This window comes from Notothenia rossii (genome assembly GCF_949606895.1).
Source record: "Notothenia rossii genome assembly, chromosome: 1".
Lineage (NCBI taxonomy): Eukaryota > Metazoa > Chordata > Actinopteri > Perciformes > Nototheniidae > Notothenia > Notothenia rossii.
Genome location: NC_136912.1, coordinates 6,446,418 through 6,468,328, shown reverse-complemented (window position 1 = coordinate 6,468,328; position 21,911 = coordinate 6,446,418). Strand labels below are relative to the sequence as shown.

The following is a 21,911-nucleotide window of genomic DNA, read 5'->3' as shown; positions in this document are numbered from 1 at the left end:
TGACGATTACAGCCCGTCCACACACAGGCATGAAAAAAATCTTTCAAAGCTTTGCCCATTCACTTGAATGGGGTGACGTAGAAGATTTGTAATCTTCAACGAACTGCATTGTGGGGAGCGGAGCATGGCTTTACAAGAATCGTGAGCATCAAAAGTTGAGCAATGTTCAACTTTTGATGCTCCCGATGCTTTCGAAGCTGGCATCAGCCTATCAAATCCCGTTTATGCAAATCCCGCCAGTACAAGCGCTAGCCAATCAAACCGTGCAAGCTAGGAGAGCCAGACCGCAGTTCATTTCCTCATATTCCAAAGGAGATATTACGGTAGCAAATCACCCGGTTCTTTACGACCAGAACTATTTACCGGGATACAAACCGGAGGAAGCAGGCATGGAGGGAGGTGGCAGAGACAGTGGGTGAAACTGGTAGGTTTTCGCCTGTTTGGGGAGTTTATATCCAGTTTACTTTGTTTTAACATTGCTATTGCTTTGTATGTCGGGGGCGGGAGATTCATGTGATTGGTTGTTGGTCGCGTTGCTCGCAAAAAATCGCCAAGCTTCAGACACGCCCAGCATCAAGATTTTTCCAGATTTTTTTCATGCCTGCGTGTGGACGGGCCGTTAGACTTCGCTCGCGATTATGTCCATATCGATCAGATCTAGCTAGTTCTAGCTAATGATATGACTGCCTGCGTATCAAAGGACACCTAAACAAACAATAAGCGTTGCTTGGCAACGGGGTGTGGCGGCAAAGTATAGCGCAGCATTTGTTTACATGAGGGGTCAAAATGTCCCCATCAGGAGGATAAATCTCTTTCTCCACATTATAATTGACTCTTCTTGTCTGTCACATACTATTCTTGTCTGTCAAAGTGGCACAACCATAGACTGTATAAATGGACGTAGTGTCCGTGACGTCACCCATAGGATTCTGCAGAGTTGCTGAGAAGCCCTTAGTAGGCGGAGTCGGCCACTAACGCTTGACAGCGACGTCAGAGTCTAATCCCGCCTGCTCCAAATAAGGGCAAAGAGGCGGAACCGAGGCGGGACCTGCTGCCTCCAAACTGGAAGTAAACAGAGCTAGCTCAGGCTAAGAAGCTAAGCTAACATGAAATACATGCATACCAAGTTACTGCTAACAGTGTAGTTCCCCTATATAAACGTTACATTCATAATCAAATGAGACAATCTGCAAGAGAATTAGCTATATTTTGTTATTCTTAATGCTTGTCATTCACACGTTAAGAAAAGAAGTACCGATACATAGCAGAACAATTGTGGCGATGTTCAGCTTAATAAGCCTTGTTCAACATAATTTATTTAGCTGACACTACAGCAGGCGAACCAAGTCTGCGTTTCGCTGAATTCCTTGATCTCCAGTTATAACGACGGACTCCACCGCCCGGACCTAACGGAGCCACAGTGGGCTAGCACCGGGACGCCGGCTGGAGCTAGCCCCCTGCGGCTCCGTTAGTTCCGGCGGCCACCACTGGAATAGTGGTCCCCTATTAACATTTGCACCCGTTTAGCATTATGTGCGTCATAGCCATAGACTATAAAAGTCTTACCCAAGGCTGAATCATAAACTGAAATGTATAGTATAAAGGGTTACATCCTTAGCTGGCTAATAAGTAACAAGCTAAGCTACCAAGCACACAAACACCTGCGAACGGGGTTAACATGTATAATATTATCATTTTAGACTTCTTGGAAGTTCTGTTAGTACATTCAAGCGCACAGCACGACATTTTAATTGTCTGGTATTTGTAACAATATTCCCTAAAAGGCACAATCACCACGAACACGGCTAAAGCTAAAGGGTCAAGTACAGTACTATGACTAACTAACGTTGTAGCCTCTATGGTTGTAGCCTAGCAGAGTGGACAAGTTGCTGTTAGCTGACAGTGAGGCATGCACATGTCCATCAAAGTGACCACGCCCTAATTTATGCAAAGACTTTAAGACCTAATATAAATAAAAGGGTCGTGTTAGAAAACAATTCACTCACAGATTCATAATCATGAAGGTGGAATCTAACTATATCGATAATAATATTTATTGCATCCATGGGTAGAAACATGTTTTTTTCTGCTGTAAAGTTGGGCATTTTAACATGGGGGTCTATGGAAATTGCTCCTTTCTGCAGTCAGTCCCTAGCGGCCCATTTATGAACTGCAGTGTGTTGCACTTCCGTATTGGCGTCCCGGCTCTTCCCCAGAGTTTGCCGCTTGGGCACAACTGATACCGGGAAATTATTTTGAGAGATTTAGATTTGCCGGTCTTCAGCATATTTTAACGGAAACTCCGGCACACACGCAACCACATGCAGATAGGATAGCAGAGCAGAGAGGCTGCCACTTATCCGGCGCCAAGGGAGCAGCTTTGAGGTTAGGCACCTCTGCAGTGGCCTAGGATGTGAACTGGCACCTCTCCAGCTACCAGCAGATACGGTTACCCTGTGTTCTTCTGGGTGATGTCATGAATCCAGATGGATTTATAATCATGTGAAGTGTAAACTATCTACCTGATCACAAATATATATTATATAGAGATATAGACCTTTATAAAATATCAAACTAGAATTTGTTCCCTTTGTTGTACAAATGGGAATAATCAGCTCCACTGATGTAAAGTGCGGATGTGTTCATCTCCACAGAAGGATGAGGGAAAGTCCTGTTCCTGTGGAGGAGCAGCTGTCCAGCTGTGCTGTGTGTCAGGACGTCCTGAAGGATCCAGTCTCTACCAGCTGTGGACACTGGTTCTGCAGACAGTGCATCACCTCACACTGGGAGCAGCAACCTCCATCAGGAGACCCCTCCTGTCCCCAGTGTGGGAAGAGATCCAGAACCAGAGCTGGACTGCAGACAGCCAGTCAGAGCAGCTCTGTACGAGGTAAGAGGTCGAACTCATGCAGGGTTTTATTCCTCTTCCTGGTTCATTTGTTTTTTGATTAAGTCAACTGTTGTAGAGATAGACATTACGCTGTTTTATAAAACATTTACACTCTTTTATTGTTAGATTGTCAAAAGCATTTTCCTAATTCTCATGTTTCCTTCTCTTTCAGCAGATAGTGGTCTGCAGGAGGTTTTAGATGAACACAGGCTCAGTCTGAGGAGGAGATGTGAACGTGTGACTGAAGGAACTGATCAAAGTGAAACCCTCCTCAACAGGATCTTCACTGAGCTCTACATCACACAAGGCCTGAGTGAAGAGGTTAATACCCAACATGAGGTGAGGCAGCTGGAGACAGCTTCCAAGAAAGAGCCCCTCCATGACACTCCAATCAAGTGCCAGGACATCTTTAAAGCCTTACCTGACCAACAGACTCTCATCAGAGCGGTCCTGACCAACGGAGTCGCTGGAGTTGGAAAAACCTTCTCAGTGCAGAAGTTCACTCTGGACTGGGCCGAGGGTTTGGGAAACCAAGATGTCAGTCTGGTGATCCCGCTCTCCTTCAGGGAGCTGAACCTGATCAAAGGTGAGCAGTACAGTCTTCTCAGGCTGCTCCATGTTTTCCATCCAACCTTACAGAAGCTCACAGCAGAGCAGCTGGCTGTCTGCAAAGTGCTGCTCATCTTTGACGGCCTGGATGAAAGCAGACTTTCTCTGGACTTCAGAAACAATGAGGTTGTGTCTGATGTCTCTCAGCAGTCCTCAGTCAACGTGCTGATGACAAACCTCATCAGGGGGAAGCTGCTTCCCTCTGCTCTCGTCTGGATAACTTCCAGACCTGCAGCGGCCAATCAGATCCCTCCTGAGTGTGTGGACAGGGTGACAGAAGTACGAGGCTTCACTGACGCCCAGAAGGAGGAGTACTTCAGGAAGAGGTCGAGTGATGAAGACCTGTCCAGCAGAATCATCTCTCACATCAAGAGCTCCAGGAGCCTCCACATCATGTGTCTGATCCCAGTCTTCTGCTGGATCACTGCTGCAGTTCTGGACCACATGTTGACTACAGACCAGAGAGGAGAGCTGCCCCAGACCCTCACTGACATGTACTCACACTTCCTGCTGGTCCAGACCAAGAGGAAGAAGCAGAAGTAGGATAAGGGACATGAGACGAGTTCACAGCAGCTGACGGAGGCTGACAGGGAGCTTCTTCTGAAGCTGGGGAGGCTGGCGTTTGAACATCTGGAGAAAGGAGACATCATGTTCTACCAAGAAGACCTGCAGCGCTGTGGCCTTGATGTCACCGAGGCCTTGGTGCACTCAGGAGTTTGTACACAGATCTTCAAAAGAGAGAGCGTGATCTTCCAGAAAACAGTCTACTGCTTTGTTCATCTGAGCATTCAGGAGTTTCTGGCTGCAGTCTACATGCTGCACTGTTACACCAACAGGAACACAGCGGTACTGGAGGACTTCCTGCAGGGAGACGATAGTAACAGGTATAGCAGTGATCAGGATTACCCATCCCTGGATGTCTTCCTAATGGAAGCAATGAAGAAATCCCTCGAAAGTAAAAATGGCCATCTGGACCTGTTTGTCCGGTTTCTCCACGGCCTCTCTCTGGAGTCCAACCAGAGACTGTTAGGAGGCCTGCTGGGTCGCACAGACAACCGTCCAGAAACCATCCAGAGAGCCATCAGCAACCTGAAGGAGATAAACTGTTATGAAATCTCTCCTGACAGGAGCATCAACATCTTCCACTGTCTGACAGAGATGAAGGACCACGCAGTCTATCAGGAGATCACAGAGTTCCTGAAGTCAAAGAACAGATCAGAGAAACTCTCTGAGATCCACTGCTCTGCTCTGGCCTACATGCTGCAGATGTCAGAGGAGGTTCTGGATGAGTTGGACCTGACAAACTACAAAACATCTGATGAGGGACGACATAGACTGATTCCAGCTGTGAGGAACTGCAAAAAGGCCAAGTAAGTCCAGATGTGATGACCTTTATAAACTAATGTGGATCAGAAGCTGTACCGTCTCTCTCTTCATACTGCTTTGAGTGACAGAAACACATGAAGGACTTTAGAGGTTTCTCACAGCAGCATGTGATCACACCACACAGCAGTATTTACAGTTATCAGTGAAAGCACTTATTATTACTTTCTAGTAGTTTCTTTATCCTTAAACAGACACATACGTTTTTATCACCATCTGTTAGAGTTAAAAATAAGATCTATATAATTTCCCACCGATAACAGAGTTATGTCTTAATGCTGATATACTGGGAACATCTTGCTGATGGTATTCAGTTTAACATATTGAAACTAGTGGCGGGCATAGATTAATTTTTTTAATCTAGATTAATCTCACTGTATTCTTGGAATTAATCTAGATTAATCTAGATTAATTCCAAACATAACGTGGTGGTAATTAAAAGGCTACGAAATTAAATTATGTAATTTAAAATGACATAACGTAGTGTTAACTGTGTTCGTTATTCTCCCGTCCAGGAGAGAAGCTTTAAAAGGAGACTAAATGGAGTCTCTGTGAAAGTTCAATTGGGTACTTTAATTAAAAAAGGCGCGGGTTGGTCACAAGCATGATATTGTTCAGTCAGACAAACAGCTGTGATCTGGCTCTCGATAGGGAAGAGAAGAGAATGGATCTCTCCTCCGGTGCTGTTATATATCCTCTGCTGGCTCCTCCCCGCCTGCCGGCTCGCCTCGTCTCCAATGTCCGTTATTGCATTTAAACAGAGGATAGGTTCTTTTCACATTCACTATATGCTTAACACGCCGTTTCTCCTCATATTCTCTTTCATCACTTTTCATTTAACACATTCTAAACGCTGTAATCAATACTCTAAACAATACTTCTCGGCTCGTTTGATTTCCGGTCATTCCGGATGTTGTCACATGCTACTCTCGTCTGTAAACAATAATGTATTCAAATAAACTGTACCTTCATTTAATATTCAGCATGGTAGTATCTCGACATCTATAGTTGTAGTGTTAAATCAGTAGGCTTCGGTTTGCACCACTCTATATCATTTCGCTACTAAATTCACCTCTTCAGGAAATCGTATATTAGCCACATGCTAAATGCTAACCGTAGATGAAGGATTTTCAGAATAAAAGCTTAACTGCTTGTGCACAAGAATTTCTGGTTTTTCAGTATAAAAGAGCATTAAAAACTGACGGCATGTTTAAACTACATTTCCCCATTAAAACATTGATTTTAATTTCTAACATTAGCATACCTAAAGCGAAGGAGTGAAGTTCCCAGCTAGCATCGATGAGGTGTACTGTAACGCCGATGTAGTTGTCGTTGTTAACGGACGTCCAATGGTCCCCAGTCAGTGCTACAGACCTCGCCTCTACCATCTTCTCAACTTTCGTAGCTTTCTCTTCTGCGTGCTGGTCATGTATTCTCCTCATGATAGTTCGCCTCGCAGGTAGTTTGTAAGATGGGTCACCTGTGGCCGCCTGGAGAACAAGCTCGAGCCCGTCATCTTCAACCACGCTAATGGGCCTGCAGCTGGTGGCAATCCACTGAGCGAGGAGACTAGTTAGCTTGGCTGATAGAGCTGTGCTGACGGGCTTGCCTCGGTTGCACTCAAACATAGTTGTTTGACGACGAGTCTTCCCCCGCGCTACATCAGTGCTTGGCCCGGCATCTTCCGCATTAGCTAAGGGATGCTTTGCGTTTAGGTGGTACTTGAGACTGGATGAACTCCTACAGTAAACTAATTCCGCATTGCACAAGGTGCAAACAACCTTATTTTTGTCGAGGTTTCCATCGGGAAGCTTCTTAAAAATAAATTTCCCCTGAAGCAAACCCGGCGGCTTCATACCTGCTGTATCCATGTTAGCATGTCACGTTTAATGTGGCTGATTTGACCGGGGTCAGATCCATAGACCGTAGAAGAAACACAGGTCAAAGACTCGATCTCGCCCCCTACAGTGCAATTCGGCTAGGTATACATCCGCGCTAAATTATCAAGGTGAAAGTCATCATAGCTTGCGTAGTATAGACCCAGCTCCCAACCCAACTTTGAGAATAGATTAACGGCGATATTTTTTTTTATCGCCGACAAGAGTCTCACGTTAACGCAGCACGTTAACGCCGATAACGGCCCACCACTAATTGAAACTTTATTGTACTTGTGTGTGCAATACATTTTTAGATGCTCAGAGAAGCCAAAAACATCCTTCCTCCTTCATTCACATCCAAATATTAATTAACATTTAAATATATACATCTCTAATATTATCAAGTGATTTGTTTAATCTCAGTTTTTTTTGGTAGCAGTCACATGTGATCAGATCAAACTGACATCACACACATTCAACTCTATTTTTTTGGTATAATATATTATTATATATAATATTATTATATAAAATGGACTAACAGCAAATCTCATCAGAACATAACTCAAATATCTTTTCATAAAATGCTTGAGGTCATTATAATCAGGGGTGCACATCTCTTTTTTCAAATAATCCGGTGCTCCTTTTTTGGCTGCGCACCAGTTATGTGCAGCCCTGATTATAATGTCTCCTCTTTTTTTAACACATGTTGAAATATATGTGTTATTATAGACTTTATGGCTGTACAATCTCAAAGACTGAATGTGAAGTGGTGGCCTCGGCTCTGAAGTCTGACCCCTCCCATCTGAGAGATCTGGACCTGAGTCACAACAAAAAGATGGAGGATTCAGGAGTGGAGCTGCTGTGTTCAGGACTAAAGAGTCCAAACTGCAGACTGAAGGCTCTCGGGTCAGTTCATACAGATCTGCTTGTATTTATGATTTTTCTGAATTTGATAAAATACATTTTAATTGTTATTTTTCTCCATTTTTGCTAATGACTGAATATTCAGCAGAATAACAAAGAGAAGGTGAATGTGTGAGGGAGAGTGTTCGAGCTTCCACAGACTCACGTGGAGATGCTGTCAGTACTGATGAGCTGTGAGGGAGAGGAAGGAGTTGTTAAAGATATGATCAAAGTTAAAGTCCCAGATTATCAATGGATTGTGTCTGCATCGTCACTGACATTAAAACCCTGTTAAACATCATGCTTTCTTTATTCAGTCTGTGGAACTGCAAGTTGTCAGAGATCAGCTGTACTGCTCTGATCTCAGCTCTGACATCCAACCCCTCCCATCTGAGAAATCTGGACCTGAGTGGCAACGATCTGAAGAATTCAGGAGTGAAGCTGCTGAGAGATCTTCTGGAGAGTCCAGACTGCAGACTGGAGACTCTCAGGTCTGTTCACTGACTCTCTGTTACTGCTGGAGATCTCACATGTTCCCTTTGTAATTGAACCTGATTCTTGTACATACATATATTACATCCATTAAGTTGTAAATGTTCTTTTATTCATATTTTCCTTTATAGGTACTAAATGAAGAACTACAGACACATTTTGACTGATTCTTGACTGTAATACATGTTAGTTGTAAAAAGCAAATCTGTTTATAATATTTAGTAAAAGATAACGTTTGAATAAAGGTCATCTGAAGTAATGTTAGTTTTACATGATAAAGTTTACTTTTTGAAAAATAATTAAAAAAATTAGGGACACACCGATACATCGGCCAGACACCGGCATCGGCCGACGTTCACCCTATTTACTGCCTTCACCAGATCGACAAATTAGGTGACGTTCACCGATGGCAGTCGCTGATGCTTTTGTTATTTGTTCTCGCGTTCATTCATAATATCTGCAGCACCCGTAGTTCGTTTATATAATTTAAAAAAAAACATGAACTAAAGGAAACAAAAATACAACATGTCGGCAGTGTGGGACTATTTCACTGTTTCACCCAGAGATTTGCGGTTTGCAAAAAGTGTTCCGTGGACACGGGTATAATAAACGGAGTGCTCTCTCTCTCTCTCTCTCTCTCTCTCTCTCTCTCTCTCTCTCTCTCTCTCTCTCTCTCTCTCTCTCTCTCCTGACAGCTGGTCCGTATCTCATGCAGCTCGCTGATCCAGTAATGAGTGATCCTACAGTGAAGAATACATATATTTATAACTCGTTTAGGTAGATTCAGAGGTAGATAAAATAGCTAAGTTCGATAGGTCTAACTCTAAACATGTGTTTTGCTCCGCTCACCGGTCCCCTCACAGCGGGCAGAGCTGCAGGCGATCCGGGTGTGGTGGAAATTAATGTAATTCCTGGTGAGAAATTAAAAGCATTCAGAATTCTCTCAATTCTTGAACATGTATTACAAAAGGAATAACAATAATGATTTAACACTAACAGAGCAGTGGTATACTGTTCAGCTGTACAGGGACAGAGTTCGTCCTGCCGCGTAGGCCTGGGGAAGTCTGACCAAATCTCCTTCTGTTGAGCTGGCTTTTATGCATCCGAGTACCATAGGCAGTCACTGCTGTTGAGGCACATGTAGCCATAAGCTGGACCCTTACCCTTGGAGTCCCACGTTAGAACATACAAACCAAAGGTCGCTGTCCATCTTTACATTACTGGAACACTACACTTAAATAATCATGAGTGGTCACATGCATAGAGCTAAAGAAAATTAAGATTAAGGCTCACCAAATTAATTTCCCTTTACACCGGGCAAGCTGCGTACTTTCTGAACAGCTATGATGTTATAACAAACTTGCTCAGCCTTTGAAACTGAAACCATTTTGCGAGAAATATTATTAGTTTTTCCTGGCAGAGAGAGTGAAATAACAACAGTGGAAACAAATGACATTAAAACATTGGCATCGGCTAAAGTATTATTATTATTATTATTATTATTATTATTATCGGCATCGGTCAAGAAATGTTGCATCGGTGCACCCCAAACATTTTTGTTTTCATTCATGTTGAGTAACACATCTGATTGGATTATAAATTGATTTTTTTCCTCCATCATGTTTTCTGTATTCAGACTGACGCGCTGCGGGTTGTCAGAGAGTAGCTGTGCTTCTCTGGCCTCAGCTCTGACGTCCAACCCCTCCCATCTGAGAGAGCTGGACCTGAGTGAGAACAAGGTGCAGGACTCAGGAGTGAAGCTGCTGAGAGATCTTCTGGAGAGTCCACGCTGCAGACTGGAGACTCTCAGGTCAGTAAGGGGTCTCTGCTGGTTCAGCAGTATTGTATGAAACACAGGGAGGTGTTTCTCTCACTGGGGAATCAGATCAGTGATGTTACCCACTGACTGCAGGCTCTTTCATTCTTCCATCAACTATAGAAGGCCAGCTGAAGATGCAAAGCCAAACTTTAATAAGGAATCAAATCTCTAACAGACATATTTTACAGAAGAGTGGAAAAGATAGTCTGTTTTGTATGGGTTGTTTTTAGTTTCTAGACTAATGACTGGTTACTTCCTGTAATGCAACTGAGAGCTGTGGCGGTCAGTCGTAAAGCATGAGATCAGTCTGGACTCTGACTCAAAGAGCAAACACTTATTTTAAATTGGATCTAAAACTTTTGGATTGTGTTCATCCCTACAGGATCAATAATGAGACGATCAGAGCCAAGATCCAGAAGACCTGTGAGTACTGAAACCATATCTCCATTCATCAAGCTACTGTACATTCAATCTTATCTTAAATAGTCTTTATAGTCCAACAACAATATATTTTAATTCCATTTTGTTACAGCTCTATTCAATCATTTTGGCTGCCAATGTTTCTCTTTGTTCAAGTTTAATTATGTGTGATTGGCAAAGCCACACACAGTATCGTATTCGACATACTTATCTCATCTTATTCTCCTTCTTTCACCACAAATGTTGAAACGAAACACATAAAAACGTCCAGAATGACCGGGATCGGGTTGCTATGTCTTTTATAAGAGATTCACCTAGCCGTTATCACGCAAATCGCAGAAAACTACGATCATTTGCGCCATAGGAATGAATGGGGGATCGCGTTAAGACTTAGAGTGGGTGACATCACGGCTAGAGGGGAGAGGAGCTTTGATATCTGAACACATCTGTCGGTCGTTAACTAAATCCAGTGGTAATCTAAAGATGTTCAGAAACGATGCAGGAATGAACAGATGAACAGTTCAAATAGTCAACTAAAAGTAAGATAACATGTATGGATATTCTTTGTTGTACTTAACAATTCAACTAATGCTATTAATACTTACTCAGCGGGGGTAATGTTAGCATCGGGACGCGCACACAAGTCTCAGTCACACAGTCAAAATGTCTGTTATTTTTCTCTGTCACCCCTTCTTTCCATCAGGTGACTCCAATGTGGAACAGGAAGTGAAGACGGACAGGAAGGTGAGCGAGGAGCAGTTGTAAAGAGTGAAGTGTATTTATTTCACCACTGAATTTAAATATAATTGTTAGGGCTGTCAAGTTAAACGCTATAACGCTCGCAATTGATCGAAATGATTCAGGTATTTGATTATGAGTTATGAATATTTCTATTTAATTTGTTTCTTTTTTTTTAATGGGAGGTGTGCCTAAGAGGATTACATATCACCAAGTTGGTTCAATAAATGTATATGACGATGCCATTTAAAATATCTGGATCCCCGACGAAATGGTAAATATTCCTACTGGCTGGTACTTCTGTTCTGTGATTGGCTGGTACTTCTGTTCTGTGATTGGCTGGTAATACTCTACTGGGATTTGCTGGTAATACTGATCTATGATTGGCTGGTACTTGTGTTCTGTGATTGGCTGGTAATACTGCGATTGGCTGGTAATACTGTGATTGGCTGGTAATACTGTGTTTTGACTGTTTAAAATTGACAATGACCTCAGATGATCATGACTAATTAGCATTTTTCAAATATGCTAATTGTGTTACGCCCTACAAAATAAATAACTTTGTTTGTTCCAGGCTCCTGAATCCTTCTCACCTGAACACACAACTGGATCTTCATACAGGTAATGATATAACATAACCGAACATTATTAATTATTAACACATTCAAAATATATATTTATTTTATTGTGTTTAATTTCATGTCTTTCACCATGAGGTATTGCATCCATCTCTTTCTAACAGACATAAATAAAATAATGTTTCTGTGTATAGGATTGTTTCGTTTTTGCACATATGCACACACATACTGATGCATGTGGACAAATCTTCAGTGATGGTCCTGTAATCATCAGGTGTTTCAGATCTTTCAACAAACCCCCCTCCAGGTCAGACTCCAGCTGGATGAACACCTGTCAGTCAGAACATAGGCCAGTGAAGGCTTGTAACTTGTCCCCTGTGTGTCTACAGCTTCAGGTGTCCTGGTCCAGGCGAGTTCCAGTGTGCTTCGACCGGCCTGGTGTTCGTCATGGCTCAGGAGGCAGAGCTTCTGTACAGGACGGTCCCTTGGGATGAGAACCTCCTCCAATCAGCTGGCAAGAAGGCAGCAGGGCCGCTGTTCGACGTGAAGAGTTCTGATGAAGCTGCCGTCTGCCAGCTCCACCTGCCACACAGTGAGACAGAGGAAGGTAAAGACATCTGCTGTGTTAACACATATACACTTGTATAATGTTTATGTGCCACCTTTTTATATCCACTACCGTTCAAAGGTTATGAAGCAGCTTTATTAAACTAGTATAATTCAGACACCAATTGTATTCTTTACATTCAAATAGTTTTGTCCCCAAAAGAAGAAAAATTAGATTATCAAAACGTCCATTTCATCGATGTGTTGCATGACATTATTGATCATTATTGAAGCAGACGATGCAATGCAGCTCTAAAGCTAGATTTTCTTTGGGCCCTCTGCAGTCTCTTCACTGTAATATTAAAGAGATTTAAACTGGGATTTGTCAGTCCACAGCATGCTTATCTGCTAACAGTGCTAACTCAACGCTAACTCTCTGCTACTGTTGTGATGCTAAGCTAGCAGTTTGATTAATTCTTGCTTTGTTATTCATATGTTATATGTTATTTACATTGTCAGTCTGGCTGAACCATGTACAAAACAAAACAACAGAACTTTGTTACGCCCTAAAAGCTGTAGAAAACTTCTCACACATCTAGAGAATCACTCATGAGACATGAGATCGGACACAGTCAAGCTTTTCTGACAAACATTTCAGCGTTCTTATAAATACAAAAATAATTAATAACGTTTAAGCATAACAGTAAATGCTCCCATCTAGAAAGATCACAGGGGGACAGATCAATAATTAAAGGTGAAGGATATAAACTGGTACGCCCTAGTGAGGCTCCAAAGTGAATGACATTAGATGAACATTAGCTCTGAGCTAAAGTGGTGTGACATTGAAGATGATGAACCAGCTCTTTGCTCCACTCCCCACAAAAATAGCACTTTACCCCTGCTTACACCTATATACTGTGAGCTGATTATCGAGCCTTCATTGTAACAGTCGCGGGTACACTGTTTATTTGCGTGGGGAGTGTTGCAGTAGAACATTCCACTGTAGCGCCCGGTACATTAATGGGAAACTCTAAATGTTTGAGCACCCTCTATGAAACGTCAAGCTACCCCGCAGAACCCCCAAAAGAAATCTCTGGCGCCGCCACTGATCCTGCAACCCCGTTTTGAAGAAATGTGCAAAAAAAGAAATCTCTGTCGCACTGAGCCCAATATTGATGTATTTGAATAAATGTTAACTTGGCCCATTACGTGACTATTTGTGTTGGGGTGCCCGACTTTTTTTTTTTTCCAAAGGGGGGGCCTGACAGAAAAAGTTTGAGAACCACTGCATTAGATCAACATTAGCTCTGAGCTAAAGTGGTGTGACATTGAAGATGATGAACCAGCTCTTTGCTCCACAGCGCTGCTCCTGGACGGCCTGTTGTCTGTCGTCCACATCACTGATGAAGGCCTGAGCATCCTGGAGCCGCTGGAGGTCACACACACTCACGTGGTGGTGAAGGTGCCTCACCTCTCTCTCTTTGGCCTTATCATCGATACATTTAAATGGCTTCTAAAGAGGCGGATAAAGGGCCAAATTCTGGTGTTTCTACGAACCCCGTCCGGAGAGGAGCAAACACTGGATGTACATCTGCTGCAGAACAACGTCCCTGTGGAGGAGGTAAAGCCAGCCTCTTTACATGCTCACCATCAGACTAAACACTGGTTTAAAACCACAGCTGTTTCAGGACAGTTTGTTATCTAGGGTCACACCCAGATTCCTTGCAGTCTGAGTCGGGGAAACAACAGAGGGGCCAATGTTGATTGTTAGGTCAAGAGTAGGACAATCTATTGCCGGAAGGAAAAGCAGTTCAGTCTTGTCAAGGTTGAGCTTGAGGTGATGAGCAGACATCCACCGAGAGATGTCAGCTAGACAAGCAGAGATGCGTGTGACGACCTGGGTCTCTGAGCGGGGAAAGGACAGAATTAATTGGGTGTCGTCAGCGTAGCAGTGGTATGAAAAACCATGCAGGCTAATGACAGATCCGAGCGAGTTTGTGTACAAGGAGAAGAGGAGGGGACCGAAAACAGAGCCCTGAGGGACCCCTGTAGTTAATTGAAAAACAGCTGTTTCCACACACACTGCTCCTCTTCTCAAACATTCTCGTGCTAGGAGAAGAATAAGATCGATCTGAACTGTAAATCTTCAGATCGCTCTTTGTGGTTTTGTATGATTCTCTCTCAGCCTGTCTTTCTGTCTGCGGAAACTGATGGCATAAAAGTTAAACACATCACACAGAACTAAAAGACCTGCTGAGATTAATCACTGCCAATAGCTTTTTTAGAAACGTCCATCCCTCAGAGCCTCTAGTAATGACATTTACATCAAAGTTAGCTGAAATCCTGGTGTTTCTCAAACAGACACTGAAGTGAGCCCTGTGCCAAAGGAATAGCTTCTTCAATAGCTTATATCCAATAATTAAAAGAATAGATTTTGAATATTACTTTACAAAGGCAATATATAGTTATAATTATGTTGTAAGTGATTGTATATCTCATCAATCTGTGGAGCAGGACTGTCAACGTTTGTTGTTGTTTAATGTGATCTTTAAATAAAGTATCCTTCACTATCTGAGAATAACTAAAGTTACCCTCTTACTGAAGGTTGCCTACAAACACAAACGGGCTGTGCACATCACAAACTCCTCCGACTGTGAGCTGGACATTCATCACAGTTACAGTGTGCACTGTGAACCTGAGGGCTTCTATATACAGCCTGAGGTGAGTCACTGATACTCCTCTAAAGGAACACAATGGTCATTAACACACATTTATCTGCATGTGATATCTCAATCAGGAAAGAAACAGATAAACGTTTAACTTCTGGTTTTCAGAGTAAAACATTTGATTCCAGCTTTGGACCAAACTACCATCCGACATTTCAAGTTTCCCTGACGACAACAACAGAGAGAGTGGTTTTGAAGGTCCAGGACCAAGGTGGAAATGAAGTCTGGTATTGCCGCGCGTCACTGGCAGGTAAAGACTCCACCTGAGCTCAGACCCAGTGATAGACTGATAACTCTAAAGCTCCATCTCATAGCATTCTCTATTAAGGCTCCATGGCAGCGCATCGTTACAACATTAAACACAACCTGTAATGTTCTAAAACCATAGTAAAAACTAGTGTGGTGTGGTGGTGAAACAGCGTGGCATCATGGGAGTTGTAGTCTTCAGCTTCTCATGGTTAAATGGATACGCCCCCATTACAGGAGACCGTGATGAACGTACTTGATTAAAATGACATGTCTCTCCGAACCATTTGGGATAATGTACGTACACAACTCAACAAAACATGACTAACATAGGTGTAGTAGTTTTCAGACATTTGAATGAGGAAATGTTACATTATTATAACCAGTGCTTGAATTGGAATAAAAAAGGTGCCAGTACTCTAAATCAGCAACAAGTATTTGGCACAAAGTCATAGTATATCCTATAATGCTGGTGGGATTGTCTCTTTACTGTATATTTTAGAAAGGCTCACTGTACTTAAACAAAATGACTCAGGGTGCATCTGAGATTAGAGGGGGTGCAGTGGTAAAGTGCTATTTTTATAAGTGGGGAGTGGACCTGACACCCTCTAGTCTAGGGGGGTCCGGGGGCATGCTCCCCCAGGAACATTTTTTTTTAAATATTGAAGTTAGATGCATCAATCTGGTGCACTTTGAGAGCAAAATGAAGAGATATATGGATACCTCTCAACATCCATAATGAAACAACTGTAAACAGATTTACTTTTTCTTTATGGATATAAAAGAAAGTAAAGCTTGACTCCTACTGGCTGGTTAAATGACTCCTCGTCCCGGAGGCCACTACCAGTTTTTTGTGCCATTTTGCTGGATTTATTTGTCAATAGCGTCGCTGCACAAAGTGATAGCCCTCTAGTTTAAATCTACTACCCAAAAAGAAACATATGGAGATGGGTTACTATTTAAAAAAAATTGCAAATCTATTTGGGAACAGTGGGGCCGGGCCTCAAATCCTATAGGGGGGTCTGGGGGCATGCTCCCCCGGTAAGATTTTTTTTAAATGTTGGACTTAAATGCATCAATCTGGTGCACTTTGAGGGGGAAATAAAGAGACTACACCCCAATATCCAATATGAAAAAACATTGAAACTTGTTTATTTATTTGTTTTTGGTTCATTTATAGTTGTGAGTGTGTCTGGGCTCCTGAATCGGCCTCTCCTGTCTCCCTCCTCTCCCCCCTGCTCCTCTTTGAGGCAACAGCAAAGACTAGTTTTAGCTCTCAACAAGTTTATCTTACCTTTTTTCACCTAGTTAACATTTTGTTTGTATTATTCATGCATATTTTACTAATCACTACCCCCTCAAATGGAAATATGTGTTTACATAAATGGTGACCGAACCGTTTGAGACCCACTGAGATAACTTAAACTAAGTTAACTATCTAAAGACTCAGAGAGTCATTTACCTCACCAGAGCTGTAGTTATCAGCCTCTCAGTCTGACAGCAAAGGACTCTCCCTCCACCTTGTTGTTGAAAAAGCTCCTTATATCCGTTAGCGCAGCTAGCTAGCACCAGATGCTAACAACAATACACGTAACCGGTGCTCGCGCTTTCTCGCTTGCTCGCGCCACACATACACCAACACACACCCTCCCGAGCTTGAATGACACACAGAGACCAATCGAGGGCATTAGTATGATCTGTATGAAAGTGGCAATGTCGGCAGGCCACGTCATGTAGACAGCCAGTCACCCTCTGTGAGGCAGAGTCAGACCCACATTTGCGCTGCGTTGCGTTTACAATATATACGTATATTGCCGGCGGCTGAGTACCGGGATTTGCCGTAAGAAGTGCCGGTACCACATGGGTAAAAATCAGAAGTGCCGGTACTGCATACCGGTGAGTACCGGCCCAATTCAAGCACTGATTATAACTTCAAGTGAACAGAAATCCACCCCTGGGAATGCTGAGTTACTTTCATTTTTAACAGATCTGTTTAATTTGATGTTGTTATTCAACAAAAGTATTTTCCCTGTTTATCTACCAGATCCAAGGCATGAATTGTCCCAGAGAAATGTCCAAGCAGAGAGCAGAGTCCCAGCAGAGGGCAGAGTCCCAGCAGAGGGCAGAGTCCCAGCAGACCAGTGGCTGCGCTCAGTTCGGACACAGTTTATTAGAAGAGTGACTCCACCTCTCCTGAAGGACCTTCTGGATAAACTCTTTGACTCTGGAGTTATCACTGATTCTGAAATGACGTCAGCCAGAACCAAAGCCCAAAATGACGGAGCACAAGAGGTGTTGGACGCGGTGCGAAATAAAGGAGCTGCAGCCTGCAGGGTTCTGATCAATGCTCTCCGTGAGCTGGACCCGTATCTTTACGAAGAGCTCGACTCGAGCTGAAGCAAAACCTTGTGGAGTGTGTGTGACAGTTGAAGTCTAGTCCTTGGTTTTGTTACCTTGAACTATTTCCCCTTGTCCTTGAAGGTAACACCGATTCTGAGCGAAGGCTACTTGCCTTCTTTTGTTTCTCCTGGACTCCAGCTACCCGGGCTTGTTCTTTTTTTACCGATATTTTTTATTTGACCAAAATATTTTATATTTCTATTTACACAGGGTAATATGGATTTTTTAAATACGTTTCTCAGGGTGGACCCCTCCAAGAATTAGGCAATGAGTTTTCAGCCAAGTGTTTATTAATCTGAATGGCTCAAATGTAAAGAATTTGTTAAGTATTTCAAAACTTAATGTAATCAATTGTACACATTTATTTTGTAACATTATTTTTGCCAAAATAAATTACAAAATGTAAAGATGTTGCAACAAGGGATCTGGGGCCGTATTCACAAAGCATTTTATCTTACCGCTAGGAGTGCTCCTAACTGGCGCTAAAACATTTTACGTAGGAGTTTTTTCTTAAAAGTTATTCACAAAGCCGCTGAGACCTACTCATACTAAGGATAAATCACTAAGAGTGAACTAAGAGTGACGCGCCGTTGCTATGGATGACGTCGATTCTCGTGCATGAGTTTAGAAGCGGTCAGTACGGTGATTGGTTGTTCAGAGCAGGCGGTTCTCGGTGAAACTCATCCGCAACGTCCCACAAACGAGCCCACTAAATCACCGAAAAACAAGGAAATAGCCTAGGCTAGAAATGTATTCCTATCAAATAGTTATGGACAGTGCAGTTAGCAGAATACACGCATGATGACAAGTTTGTGCAGACCACGATAATGACGTTGTATATGCACGTTAAAAAGAGAGAGCAAACAATAAAAATACGTAAATTGCATTAAATCGAGGAGGCAATTAAAAGCACCCTGCAAACTATTATCCAATGAGCATATTTCCAGCACCAAACACTTTTAATAACAGCCCATACCGCCGTTCAACACGTCCTCATCTTTTGATGGCGCAATTATTTTTATGTGCCTCCCGTCAATAGCACCGACCACACCGGGCATACCTGCATTGCCATGAAGTTGGCTTTGATCCTGTGTATTTGTTGATTGTCCAAAGGAAACCGGATAAACTGTTGGATGATATGTGGTCTAGAGAGCGCGTTGATGGTTTGGTTTATGGCACAGCTGACTGATGGTTGCGATATTCCTAAATCGTCGGCATTGCAAAGTTGCATTTTCCCTGTTGCTAAATATCGTAGTGTTGCCAAACATTTTATTTCCGGACTAATCGGTTTATTCCTGTTAGTCGGGGATGTTATTGCATCCCGCACTTATTCCACAACAAGTTTGATACCCTCACGATTTAGCCTATATCTCTTGATCAATTCACAGTCTTCCATTGTCTCCAAAACATTTCGTCTCTCAGCCATTTTCAGATTCTTTGTGAATAGGTCTTACTGAGTTAGGAGTCCTCTCGAGGACTTTTAAGCTCTCCCAGACTTAGGTGCTACTTTTAGGCCTAAAATACTTTGTGAATTGCTCTTAGTGAATAAAATTAGGAGTCCTAAATGTAAGACTGACACGCCCATTATGCTTAGGAGTTTCTCCTAAATTCGCCAGTTAGGAGCTACTTTTAGCCCTAAAATCCTTTGTGAATACGGCCCCTGATCCCTAACTGCTGGCTTGTATTGTTGGAAAATGTAGATATTACTAAAGAGTTATAATTGACTAGGGATGTAAAGATACCAAAAACTCACGGTATGATAATATCGCGATAAAAAGTCCACGGTACGATATTTATCGCGATATTGAAAAATAAAGGGGGGGGGGAATGTAAAATCTTTTTTTTTTTTTTTTTTTTGACTTGGATCTTTTTTTTCTTTATTAAATAATACATCTGATTCGTACAGCTTTTTAGTAGGATAGTAGTATTTTAAAGTGTCAACAATATAATAATCAGACCCTGCAATAGAATAAATCAAGTTTCACTTTAGTTTTTCAAGTAACTCAACTCTAACTCACTCAGCATCATCAAGGTTATCTTTTAGGAATATGAGCATGTCCACATTTCCAGGTACAAGCTGGGATGTTTGGGCGTTTACAATATCCCCTGCTGTATGGCTATATATATATTTTATTTTTTTCTAAAATTAAAAAAATCGCATTTATTGCATAGTATCAGTGTCACTAATCTGTCATTTCAAAATAGAATAATAGCATGCGTCCGCTTGAAATAAAAACACTGGAAACAATATCAAACAAAACAAGCTGCAGTGATTAAAGAGCAGAGTTTGTGAGGATAGATCAGAAGGTATAAAGAACACAGTAAAGGCAGACTGTCACACTGAGTGAGAGAGAGAAGTGTGTGTGTGTGTGTGTGTGTGTGTGTGTGTGTGTGTGTGTGTGTGTGTGTGTGTGTGTGTGTGTGTGTGTGTGTGTGTGTGTGTGTGTGTGTGTGTGTGTGTGTGTGTGTGTGTGTGTGTGTGTGTGTGTGTGTGTGTGTGTGTGTGTGTGTGTGTGTGTGTGTGTGTGTGTGTGTGTGTGTGTGTGTGTGACCGTGAGCACAGAGCAGCAGTCCTGCTCTTCACGGACAGAAACACTGATAGCTAACCTTCAGCTTGTGCTGCTTGTTGTAGTTTGGTTTGAGTTTGGCTTGAATGAATATTATAAAATGTAAAACCCAAGCTATACCTCAATGAACAAATGTTGAGATGTGACTTTCTGTACACATTATTATTGCATTCATTCTTCAAGTCATGGAGTCCAGGCAGTCTCATAATAATATCAAGTGATGTTAATTTGCATTAGTAGTTTGTTTAATTTGCATTGTTGATTTTTATTCACAGAACATGGTTTTAGATCTTGAAGCTTGGCTGCTTTTATAATAAAGGAAGACATTAGGATGTGTGTTCTCTTGTCAGTGAGGAGAGGTGCTCTGTTTACCACAAACTGGTCTCTCTCTGCAGAACAAAAATAATGTGAAGAGGAAGGAAGTGGTGTTTTAAGCCCCCTGCTTTCTGTCTCCTTTCTACCTTCAAGCTCACAGAGGGACATTAAGGTTCGTGAGAACTCCCTTTATTTTAATGTAGAAGGTTTTTATTGTGTACATCAATCTACTTTATTGAAGAAGCTAAACAGAGACGAGAAGAGCAGCTATGAGTTTAACAGCGAGTGGATTTGTTGTCTTCCTTCTCTCTATGCCAGTACATCCAAATGTTCAATATAATAATTGTAGCTTTTCTAAACACTCGGACACTTTACAAAAACATCCCATACAAGCATACAGCAAACTTACATAGGCCTGGATTAGTGAAGTAACAAGATGTTGTTGTTTTTATACATTTCTTACGTGAAGCCTTTTTCTAGTGCTTCCATCCTGATCGACGAGTCAACAATGAAGCAGTTTTTATGGTCATGAGTATTTGTTGATTGGTTCATGTGTGTAGCATTTTTAATGGCAGTATTTTGAAAAGGCAAACAAGTGAATATGTCAGATTGCTGTGTCTTACTTAGAGAACCGTGTGCAGTGTTTTGCAAAAAGTGACACGTTGAATTGCAAATTGGGTGCAGAGCTGAACATGTGTTTAGAGCTTTGGAGATTTGAGTTCAGGTTTTGCTCTTTGAGTGTGAGTTTAAATAATTACGCTTCATGTGAGATTGTTGTGTGTTAGCAACTGAAACAAGCTGTATTTGTATTTATTTTCCCTCAACGTTTCCCTTTCCATTTACTGTATTTGGCAGAGACATCATTTTTGTTTACACTACTGTAACTGTGTTGTTCAGGAATGTTGCACCAATTTGTTTTGGAAAAAAATAAAAGTATAACAACTATATATTTGTGTTTCTGCACATATATTCTGGACTTGAACAATCTTTATATGCAGAATTCTCTACATACAAAACGCCAAGCCCGCCTTAACCTGCCATCAGGCCCTGGGGCTGATAGTTTTTGTAGGCCCCCTATTTAAACAACAAATCAAAGTCATTTATAGCCTCGGCAGGCTCTGTGATCGCACTTCTCCACTCTGCTCTACACGCGCCTGGTCCTCTCCTCCATATGAGTGACGTATCAGGCCTCCCTCATGTATTTGTCCGGTTGCCGTTGGCTCCCCTCCACGTAGCAAGTCCTCGTCGTCCTCTCCATCTCCTCCAACAGATAATGTCCCTCCTGTCTGTTTTTCCTCTCCCGCTACTCCATCGCTATCAGAACCAGATGGCCTACTTGTCTCCGAGGCCCCGCGGCCGGCACCGCTACCGCTCGGTACAGAACTCATCTGTCCTTCCTCCT

The 21,911-nt window shown here is 42.3% G+C and overlaps 1 pseudogene across 1 annotated transcript in view; it reads left to right on the top strand.

Annotated features, from left to right (window-relative positions):
- Positions 1-21,456, top strand: part of LOC307044159 (NACHT, LRR and PYD domains-containing protein 3-like) — a 35,481-nt pseudogene extending 14,025 nt beyond the window's left edge. The window contains exons 5-17 of the transcript XR_013810657.1: positions 2,655-2,890; positions 3,063-4,869; positions 7,489-7,665; positions 7,980-8,153; positions 9,791-9,964; positions 10,356-10,396; positions 11,097-11,137; positions 11,706-11,752; positions 12,099-12,316; positions 13,617-13,876; positions 14,860-14,976; positions 15,090-15,231; positions 17,272-21,456. The product of XR_013810657.1 is annotated as an NACHT, LRR and PYD domains-containing protein 3-like (transcript). The remainder of the gene's footprint in view (positions 1-2,654; positions 2,891-3,062; positions 4,870-7,488; positions 7,666-7,979; positions 8,154-9,790; positions 9,965-10,355; positions 10,397-11,096; positions 11,138-11,705; positions 11,753-12,098; positions 12,317-13,616; positions 13,877-14,859; positions 14,977-15,089; positions 15,232-17,271) is intronic.
- The last annotated feature ends 455 nt before the right edge of the window (positions 21,457-21,911 follow it).